Source organism: Cervus canadensis, chromosome 4 (genome assembly GCF_019320065.1).
Source record: "Cervus canadensis isolate Bull #8, Minnesota chromosome 4, ASM1932006v1, whole genome shotgun sequence".
Classification (NCBI taxonomy): Eukaryota; Metazoa; Chordata; class Mammalia; order Artiodactyla; family Cervidae; genus Cervus; species Cervus canadensis.
This window is the reverse complement of record NC_057389.1, coordinates 10,026,519-10,037,786: the sequence shown is the minus strand read 5'-3', so window position 1 is coordinate 10,037,786 and position 11,268 is coordinate 10,026,519. Positions and strand designations below refer to the sequence as shown.

The 11,268-nt window shown below is 39.8% G+C and overlaps 1 long non-coding RNA gene across 1 annotated transcript; it reads right to left on the bottom strand.

The window, feature by feature from the left end:
• Nucleotides 1-219: 219 nt before the first annotated feature.
• LOC122441029 lies at nucleotides 220-10,962 on the bottom strand. Its single transcript, XR_006269175.1, has 4 exons — nucleotides 10,952-10,962; nucleotides 7,328-7,331; nucleotides 650-653; nucleotides 220-404 (listed from the first exon to the last, which is right to left on the bottom strand). It is a non-coding gene; the product is annotated as an uncharacterized LOC122441029 (long non-coding RNA).
• Nucleotides 10,963-11,268: the final 306 nt, after the last annotated feature.

Sequence of the window (11,268 nt, the reverse complement as noted above, 5' to 3'; positions counted from 1 at the left end):
GCTAGTAAGACAGGAGGTCCAGAGAATTTTGGATACTGTTTTATGGCCTAGTCCAGTAACAGCACATTGAGTGGCCAGTCAACAAAATCTTTGCCAAACCTGAGAATGGACATTCTCAGCACCATGGGATAAAATGGTCATGAAATGCCCCCCTCAAAATCATGGTCAAGTTTATGAGCAAAAAGGGGCTCTGCCAACTGAAGATTGACACTTGCCATCTACATCTACAGATATTAAATCATGACAACTGCAACAGCTGACTTTCAACGGCCCTGAAAGGAGTTCAGGGTGAAAATCAAGAATGAGGCACTCGGTGGTCTGAGCAAAACTGGCAGAACAGACCTTCAGATAGTTAGATCTTTTCAGGAGATTTTTTGAGTCCCAATTCTTGCATCTTCTCATACCTAGAGAAACACTGACATCATTAATGGTGCCATCTGCTTTGGCTATTAAGGAAAAATTTTACAATTAAAAGTCAAAATAGAGTACTCAGCTATGGTTCAGACATCCTGAGAAATAACCAGGTGTTACTATGGGTGTAATTTCAGATCAGACATTGTATTGCTAAACACTTGAGTTTTCTGAGTCGTGTCAGGCTTAGATGCCACCATTCTCAAAACAATGTCTGCTGGAAGCTAGTAGCTTCTACCTTACTTTTTATAAAGCTAGGCAACTGGCCACCTGGCTACAAGTCTCCCTGAAGTGCCAGGTCCAGACTGGGTTTCAGGCCTATTCTTCTAAAAGAAAGAGATTTATTTTGTCTATTAAAACTCCAGTTATCCCTCCTCCAGCTACTGCTAATTGGGTATGTTACAACAAAATGGCAGACCAAGGGATTGAGATTTTAATCATACAAGGCTCAGATCTAGGACTTAGAACTCAAGAATACTTCCAATTCAGTGTCTCTTCTCCTATGCCCCATTTTGACAGGAAGTTATCACAGTCATAGTTGCCCTGTTCCCTAAATTAAAACTGAGCAGGACTCTGTGAGGTGGCGACTCTGGAGTACAGATCTGCTGTGTGTTCTCCATTTCTTATCTGTAGGATATAGGCTTCATTCAGCCTCCTTGACCTTCCCTGTGTTCCAAAGGGTGGATTCAAACAATTGCTCATCAGGGAAGGGAGGGAATACAGAAACAGAGGGGAAACAATCAAACTGTGGTACAGCTTTGAGACAGTCCTGGTTCCTACTCAAAGAAATATGCATAGCAATGTCTTTTGAGTTCTTCTACAGAACTGGAGCCCCCACCCAGGTGGAGGATGGCAACTTCAGACTAAACACAAGATTCCTGGAGCACAGCTCTGTTGCTTGACCACCAGCCAATCAAAAAAAAAAAAAAAAAGTCACAAACCCTCACCCCAAATGTTGCCTCCTGTTTCTGGGGACCAGTGATGACCATCCTGTTAGGTCTCCTGTTTGGCCCCTGTCTATTTTATCTCTGAAAGGCGCCAACAGTTTCAAACTAAATTGCTGTTATTACAAGAGTAAAAGCTGGTTTCAGATAACACCCCAACTGAGGTCAGGTATAGAGAGACTTCTGCTCTGCTAGGCAGGCCTACGCCCAGGCACAGCAGGAAGTTACAGAAGAGACCTCCGCCCCAATTCCCAGAGCATCTGAGTATGAAGTCTCTCAGGGGGGAGCTGTTAGGGGAAGCACACTGATTGAAACCGCCCACCCTGGCCAGGCACCATAGTAACCATTTGCATGAGTTGTTTTATGACAGGAGATCCTGATAAGGAATACGGAACTAATAAGCCACTACCAGCCAGAAGAGTTCGAGAAAGGTCGAGAGGAGACACTGCCTGTCCGTCCACTTCCCAGAATTCCTCTCCTAGCATCCATCTTGGCTGAGTGATGTGTGCGCCACCAGGAAAGACTCTGAATTAGATTGATTGGCCAAAGACAACCCGGAAACTAATCTTAACTGTAGGTCCCTGTATATTAAATAAAATTATGTCCTTTGTAAAAGATAGATTTAATACCGTCCACATAATGTTACTCAGATCTCAATATTCGACTGTCTCCACAGATGATAAAGTTGACTCTGTAGAAGACCCATGATTGGGCCTTCCATAGGAACTAGAAGAGGGGGAAATGTGAAATGTGAAACCCAAATGACTCCATTTTAGGATAGCACCGCCATTTTGAGTAAAACCCCCTCCCGAGGAGAGAAAGAAACTCAACGAGCCAATCAGGGGAGGACAGGAAAGTCCGTCACCCCCCCTTACTCTAACCCACCAATCAGTAGCTAACAAGACATCCTTAGTTGAAGAATTAACCAACCCCCTTAAGCTTCCCTTCCCGCTTCCCCTGCTATGCAGTATAAAAACGATTCGCCGCTTTCACTCGGGGCTCCTTCGCCTTTGTGTGAAGAGAGTCCCTGCTCGAGCTTGTAATAAAGTTCCTCACTGTTTATGCATCGATCCGCAGCTCCTACGGTGTTTGGTGGGATTCCGCGATCTGGGTACAACAGTTTGTTTGTTTGTTTCTTGTTTTTTTCTATAGAAACCCTATTCCAAGTACTAGATCTGAAGGGAGTGGGTAATGGGGGGCAGTGTTCAGGGACTGTCTTCTCAGGTTTACTCAACTCAATCATTAGCTTTCCCTCAATTACTTTTTCTCTTTTACCCCAAATATTTTATTTATCCTTTAGTACAAAATATTTGATTTTTGCATTTTCTCCATTATTCCCAGTGTTCTTATTCATCCATAAACTTTATGTCTGAAAACATACAGACGTTTTACTTTACATACTTAAAAAGCTAGTCTTTAAAATGATGAAAGGGAGCAGAGGAGGGAGGGAGGACAATGACCAGAACAACAACAAAACCTATTTTTCAAACTCTTTTCTCTGCTGTGACCTTCAGAATCTGCCTGTGGAATCTGTGCACTGGGAATTGCCTCTTCTTTATCTAGGTCTTTTATAGGATTAAAAGGCCTTTCCCTGAGCACAACAGTTCTAGTTTGCAGCCTATCTACATGCTTGGGGGAGGCTAAGACTAAGGAATTTATAGTACCTGTTAAGACCGGGAGGCCTGGCGTGCTGCAATTCATGGGGTCGCAAAGAGTCGGACACGACTGAGCGACTGAACTGAACTGAACTGAAGGCAGCCCAGTGATCTGAAATGGGTGTGGTCCTGGACTTTGTCCCTAAGATTCCTGCTGTCAGTAACTGCCTTGCATCTGTGCTCATCAGATCCTTTCTTTTGAGACTCTGCAGCTTTCGCTAGTTTACCTTCTATATTCCTTCCACTCTAAAAATATTAATCTCTTCCAATTAAATGGAGTTTAAATTTCTTTCTGTAGAGATATTGAAGAAGGTGGTTGGCTAAAATGTTCTCTTTGCAGCGAGTTGATAAACACTTCTAGATCTTTTTCAGAACAATGACTCTGTGATCTAGTTCTATACAGTGCTTATTAAGAAGGTGTTTGCTGCTGCTGCTGCTAAGTTGCTTCAGTTGTGTCCGACTCTGTGCGACCCCATAGACGGCAGCCCACCAGGCTCCCCCGTCCCTGGGATTCTCCAGGCAAGGACACTGGAGTGGGTTGCCATTTCCTTCTCCAATGCATGAAAGTGAAAAGTGAAAGTGAAGTTGCTCAGTCATGTCCAATTCTTCGTGACCCCATGGACTGCAGCCCACCAGGCTCCTCTGCCCATGGGATTTTCCAGGCAAGAGTACTGGAGTGGGTTGCCATTGCCTTCTCCAGAAGGTGTTTAAAGACTCTGAATGAAGATGTGTTTAATGTGAAATGTTGTTAATGGACTTAGGTCACTCTCTGAAAACTATTTGTGATAGTCTGGCCCTGTTAATACCAGAGTGGGCTATGTCTCAACCTTTATGAAATATGAATAATATAGTACCATATTTTCATAGTCACATATACTTGTATGTAATCTATATGTTTCATATTCTATATTTTTGTGAAAATTCACAAACATGTACATACACATATCTTAATTATTTTCAGAAAACTTAGATTGAAAGGTTTACAATCTAATAATTTTTTTAAACAATTTTGAGATACATTTACTAAACCTTCATATAAAAATACATGTAACCTGAATTAAGCTATTATAGTAGAATATTACATTTATCCATTAGGATAAAAATTTTTCCTACTGTCTGTCAGGGGTTGTCTTATACTGTCAACCAATAAGCAGAAACATAAAATTTAAACATGCTAGTTCTACTTATTATATAATCATCAACCCTTTTTGAAGAGGCAAGGCTTCCCCTGTGGCTCAACTGTGATGAATCCACCTGCAATGCAGGAGACACAGGTTTGATCTCTGGGTTGGTAACATCATCCGGAGGAGGAAATGGCAACCCACTCCAGTGTTCTTGCCTGAAAAGTCCTGTGGACAGAGGAGCCTGATGGGCTACAGCCCATGGGATCACAAAATGCAAAGTTAGACACAACATAATGACTGAGCACAATAGTGGTTTGAAGAGGCAGATTCAAAGACAGTTTATTTCTTTATACTCAGAAAGGTAATTTTTGTGTAACATTTACAGCAGTTTTCTGTGAATGAGACTGCTGGTTTACTGGACCAAATCCAGAAATGTAGTAATGAATAACCAAGAGAGGTTTTATATCCCTACAGTTTTTACCAATTGATAATACCTTCTTTGTACATCTAGTGGTATATAATATTTAAAAATGTGTGATTCTAGAACTTAATCTCTTTAAATGAAATTCTGAGCCTGAGATTTTGTCTGAAACATACTATCCTATCTACATTTTATATTACGTAGTGTATCCAGGTCAGGAAACAACAGTTAGAATTGGACATGGAACAACAGACTGGTTCCAAATAGGAAAAGGAGTACGTTAAGGCTGTATATTGTCACCCTGCTTATTTAACTTATATGCAGAGTACATCATGAGAAACTCAGGGCTGGAAGAAGCACAAGCTGGAATCAAGATTGCTGGGAGAAATATCAATAACCTCAGATATGCAGATGACACCACCCTTATGGCAGAAAGTGAAGAAGACCTAAAGAGCCTCTTGATGAAAGTGAAAGAAGAGAGAGAAAAAGTTGGCTTAAAGCTCAACATTCAGAAAACTAAGATCATGGCATCTGGTCCCATCACTTCATGGCAAATAGGTGGGGAAACAGTGGAAACAGTGGCTGACTATTTTTCTGGGCTCCAAAATCACTGCAGATGGTGATTGCAGCCATGAAATTAAAAGACACTTACTCCTTGGAAGGAAAGTTATGACCAACCTATATAGCATATTAAAAAGCAGAGACATTACTTTGCCAACAAAGGTCCGTCTAGTCAAGGCTATGGTTTTTCCATTAGTCATGTATAGATGTGAGAGTTGGACAATAAAGAAAGCTGATCACCGAAAAATTGATGCTTTTGAACTGTGGTGTTGGAGAAGACTCTTGAGAGTTTCTTGGACTGCAAGGAGATCCAACCAGTCCATCCTAAAGGAGATTAGCCCTGGTGTTCATTGGAGGGACTGATGAAGCTGAAACTCCAATAGTTTGGCCACTTGATGCGAAGAGCTGACTCATTGGAAAAGACCCTGATGGTGGGAAAGATTGAAGGCGGGAGGAGAAGGGGACGACAGAGGATGAGATGGTTGGAAGGCATCACCAACTCAATGGACATGGGTTTGGGTGGACTCCGGGAGTTGGTGACGGACAGGGAGTCCTGGCGTGCTGTGGTTCATGGGGTTGCAAAGAGTTGGACACGACTGAGTGGCTGAACTGAACTGAAAGTATTAAAGAAGTATGTAATTCAGGTATATATTGGGAGAAGTAAAATAAAGTAGATATTATAGACATGAGGTAAAATTTGCCACATTTCTGGATATTTAAGCCTGAGATGTATTTGACAAAAGTGAATGAGATACCAATTAAACTGTGTAAACCAACCACTCATATTGTATAAACCAACCACTCATATTTAATGTAAATAATCACTGGTGGTGGAGATTTAGTTACTAAGTCGTGTCCGACTCTTGCATCCCAAATGGACTATAGCTTGCCTGACTCCTCTGTCCCTGGGATTCTTCAGGCAAGAATACTGGAGTGTTCCCATTTCCTTCTACAGGGAATCTTGCCAACCCAGGAGTGGAACCCTGGTCTCCTGCATTGCAGCAGACTGTTTACAGACTAAGCTACAAGGGAAGTCTCCAAATAATCACCGCATTATTTTTATTCTAGATCTCCTCAACTGTACACTGATTTATACTTTAAGAAAACACTTCTATTAGCATTATAGGTGAAAAATTTAAGCTAACAATGAATGAAACAAAGAAACTAAACATAGGGCTGTGATTTAGGAGACAGTGCTTCAACCTCTGGCGCTGACACAAATGAGAAACAGGATTTTTGACAAGTTGTATGACCTTTCTGGTCCTTAGTTTTCATCTATAACATCGGCACGTTAGCATTAAAATATTTTTAATGTTCTTTCCAGAATTATTTTATATGACCATGTTTTCTTCCCACTGCTGCTGCTAAGTCGCTTCAGTCGTGTCTGACTACATGCAACCCCATAGACGGCAGCCCACCAGGCTCCTCTGTCCCTGGGATTCTCCAGGCAAGAACACTGGAGTGGGTTTCCATTTCCTTCTCCAATGCATGCATGCATGCTAAGTCGCTTCAGTTGTGTTCAACTCTGTGCGGCCCCACAGACAGCAGCCCACCAGCCTCCCCTGTCCACAGGATTCTCTAGGCAAGAATACTGGAGTGGGTTGCCATTTCCTGCTTCTTCTTCTTCCTACTAGCACAATTAATAGAAGAAAATAAAAAACAAAAACCTCCAGGCTAAATGTATAGTCCACAGCACATTTGCTATTGCAGAGCCCTGATCAAGAGAAGCCAGAGGAGATGGACCAGGGACAGTCAGGGAGCATCTTGTGAAGTGATACCTCTTTCTAACTGTCTATTGAATGGCTGTTGCTTTGCCTAAAGTGTTTTCCAAACTGATCTTCAAAATAAACAGGCCAACCAGCTAATTACCTTAAGATAGTTAGTAAAAGGCCTCACTTTTAGGGAGGTGCTGAAGAAGTCATGATTTCGGCTCTTGAGTTGATAACAATTGGAAGGACTGATGCTGAAGCTGAAACTCCAATGCTTTGGCCACCTGATGAGAAGAACTGATTCATCAGAAAATACCTTGATGCTGGGAAAGATTGAAGGTGGGAGGAGAAGGGGATGACAGAGGATGAGATGATGTGATGGCATCACCGACTCAATGGACATGAGTTTGAGTAAACTCCGGGAGTTGGTGATGGACAGGGAGGCCTGGAGTGCTGCAGCCCATGGGGTCGCAAAGAGTTGGACACGACTGAGTGACTGAACTAAACTGAACTAGTATTCTTACCTGGGAAACCTCATGGACAGAGGAGCCTGACAGGCTATAGTCCATGGGGTCACAAAAGAGTTGGACATGACTTAGTGACTACACAACAACAACTGTCTCTAGATCTTAGATTCCTGGGGTAACTTTTTTCTCCCTTCCACAGTCAAGCTGGTGGATATCTCTAAGGTCTGCTACAGTTCCTTCATTAAATTTTTTCATATATTCTAAGTAGTGTGTCCCTTCAGATATCAATATATATATTGATATATATTGTTTTATATATTCTGAAAATACTGACAAAAATACTGGAGATTACTCATTAATCACCATGGCCTTAACAGTTTTGTTTTTACCCCTCTTTTTCAGTTTTGTTTTTTTAGTTCTGTATAATTTATTTTGTTTTTAAATCATGAAAATAAAGTCTTTTTTCCCTACCATCTGCACTCACTCCTGAGTGAGTTCATTTGACAGCTCTATGCAAATTGCATCCTGTAGTTTCAATGGTTCACTGCTTTCTATCTACTTTCAGTTGTATCTCATGAATTCCCTTGATGTTTTTTTTTTTAGGAAGGAAGCTAAATTTTTATTACTCTCTTGTTCTCTTTTACTCAAAAAGTAGATAGAGGCCATTTTCTACTAGGCTTTTCAAAAATAAACATAGAAAGTATATGGACTAATAAAATGAGCTTGTATAGCATTTTACCAAATAAATTGATGCCTCACCAAAATCAAAATGTATTCAAAGTAGCTAAGAAAATCCTAGTTTGTTATTTTCATACTCTTACAAATTTCTTTTCTCAGTAGAGTTAAGAAATATATGTATATATCTGTAAATTAAGTTTAACAGCAATTTGTTATGCCCCAAACAGCTATTGAAAAGCTTGGGCAATTCAGTCAACAGAAAATTCCATTTTAATAAAATTATTTTGCAATATCTTCACGAATTAGTAACCTTGTTTGTATGTTAATATCAATTTCAACTGCAAGTTAATCCTCATATGTTATTTCTTCACAAACATTTCCAGCACAGTTGAAGGTCACTTAAAGATTCTCTGTGTTTTCTTTTATATGCTTTAAACTCTTACCTTTAGGTCTGTAACCCATTTCAAGTTTATTTTAGTAAGATAGGAGCAATGGGACAAGGTTAATTTTTTTATATGCTTAGTCGATGTTTCCAGGACTGTTTCTGAAAACACCATTATTTCCTTTATTCAATCGCCTTGACTTTGTCAAAAATAAATTGGCTGCATAGATGAGGGTCTATTTCTGGATTCTTTATACTATTCAATTGATGTGAATGTTTGCCTTCCTGAAAATAATAAGTTCTCTTGATTACTATAGCTTTATAATAATATTTGAGAATAAGTCAAAGTCCACTAAGTACTCTTTTTTTTTAATTTTATTTGACTACACCAGAAACTTTGCATTTTCATACACATTTTTTGACTGATTTATGTGTTTCTACAAATATGCCTATTGGGATTCAGTGATTGTTTTCTGACATGTGAACAAAGTATATCTGACCATTTACTTGACCATTTACTTAGGTAGTCTTTAATTTTTCTCAGTGTTGTTTAACACATTGTGGTGTACAGACTACACTCTTTTGATGAACTTATTCCTGAGTATCTTATTCTTTTTGGTACTATTGTGAATGAAATTACATTCTTAATTTTATTTTCATATTGTTTGTTGCTAACATGTAGATATGTCGTTAACTAGTATATATTGCTCATGAACCTTGTATTACTGGTAAAATCATTGCTAATAGGTAGTGACTTTTAAGATTCCTTAGATTTTGTATATAAAAATCATGCTGCTGTGAGTAAAAACAGTTTCACTTCTTCATATCTGCATGTATTTAATATTTTTATAACCTTAACCCCGTGGCTCAGACCTCTGTACACTGTTGACTAAATGTGATTAAGAGTGGACTCCATGCCCTTTTTCTAATTTTAGAAATGTTCAGTTTATCAGCATTAAGTACAATGTCAGCTGTAGGTTTACTGGTGATAACTCTTCATTAGGATAAAGTTTATTGTGAATATGCGTTGAATGCAATCAAATGCTTTCTCTGTATCTATTAGGATGACCATAAGATTTTTGTGTGCTTGTGTGTTTAGTCATGTCTGACTCTTTGTGATGCCATGGACAGTAGACTGCCAGGCTCCTCTGTCCATGGAATTTTCCAGGGAAGAATACTAGAGTGAGTTGCCATTTCCCACACCAGGGGATCTTCCCTAACCAAGGATCAATGCCGTGTCTCTTGCGTCCCCTGTATGGTAGGGACATTCTTTACCACTGTGCCACCTTACTGGGTATTGTATATTATTTTTCAAAACCCATTTTATATTGAAGTTGATCAACAATGTTATGTTCGTTTCAGGTATACAACAAAGTGATTCAGTTATACATATACATACACAGGTATACGTTCTTTTTCAAATTCTTTTCCAGTTCAGTTCAGTTCAGTTCAGTTGCTCAGTCATGTCTGACTCTGCGACGCCATGAATCACAGCATGCCAGGCCTCCCTGTCCATCACCAACTCCTGGAGTTTACTCAAACTCATATCCATCGAGTCGGTGATATCATCCAACCATCTCATCCTCTGCCGTCCCCTTCTCCTCCTGCCCCCAATCCCTCCCAGCATCAGGGTCTTTTCAAATGAGTCAGCTCTTCGCATGAGGTGGCCAAAGTACTGAAGTTTCAGCTTGAGCACCAGTCCTTCCAATGAACACCCAGAACTGATCTCCTTTAGGAGGGACTGGTTGGATCTCCTTGCAGTCCAAGGGACTCTTAAGAGTCTTCTCCAACACCACAGTTCAAAAGCATCAATTATTCTGCGCTCACTTTCTTCACAGTCCAACTTTCACATCAGTTATGACCAATGGAAAAACCATAGCCTTGAACAGATGGACCTTTGTTGGCAAAGTAATGTCTCTGCTTTTTAATATGCTATCTAGGTTGGTCATAACTTTCCTTCCAAGGAGTAAGCTCCTTTTAATTTCATGGCTGCAATCACCATCTGCAATTAGATTGTTACAAATACTGAGCAGTTTCCCGTGCTATACAGTAGGTCCTTGTTGGTTTTCCATTTTAAATACAGAGAAGTACACACATGTCAGTCCCAAACTCTCTATCACTCCCTCCCCTGCCCTTCCCCCACTCTGGTAACCATACGTTGGTTCTCCAAGTCTTCAAGTCTGTTTCTGTTTTGTTAAGTTCACTTACATTTCTTTTTAGATCCCATTTATAAGGGATGTCGTGTGATATTTGTCTTTCTTGGCCTGACTTCTCTGTGTGACAGTCTCTAGGTCCGTCCATGTTGCTACAAATGGCATGATTTCATTCTTTTTCACGATTAAATTTCCATTGTATGTGTGCACCACATCTTCTTTATCTATCCTTCTGTTCCTGGACATTTAGGTTGCTTCCATGTCTTGTCTCTGGTTTTTCAGATACTAAAACACTCTGAACGATCCTGGGCTATATATCACTTGCTCTTGACTGATTCTCATTTTCATATATCACTTAATTTGATGTGCTAATATTTATTAAGAACATTTATGTTTAAGTTCTTGAGGTATATTGGTTTAAAGTTTGTTTTTTTCTTTCTTCTGACTTGGGTAACAGGGTAATATTAGACTTTTAGATTGTATACTTCCTCTTTACATTTGTAAAAAGTTTTTGTAGGATTGGTAGTATTTCTTTCAAAAAAAATAAAAATTTGTTAAAAGGGTAGACCTCAAGGTGAATGTTATTACTACATACCTCAAAAAGGGACACAAGCAAACTTTTGGAGGTAACGGTATGTCTATTTCCTTGTTTGTGCTGATATTTCCTGAGTGTTTGCATATGCCCATTTCATCAAATGATAAACACTAAAAATGTTCAGTTTCACTAATTAGATCTCAATAAGTTCAGCCTCTCAGTCATGTC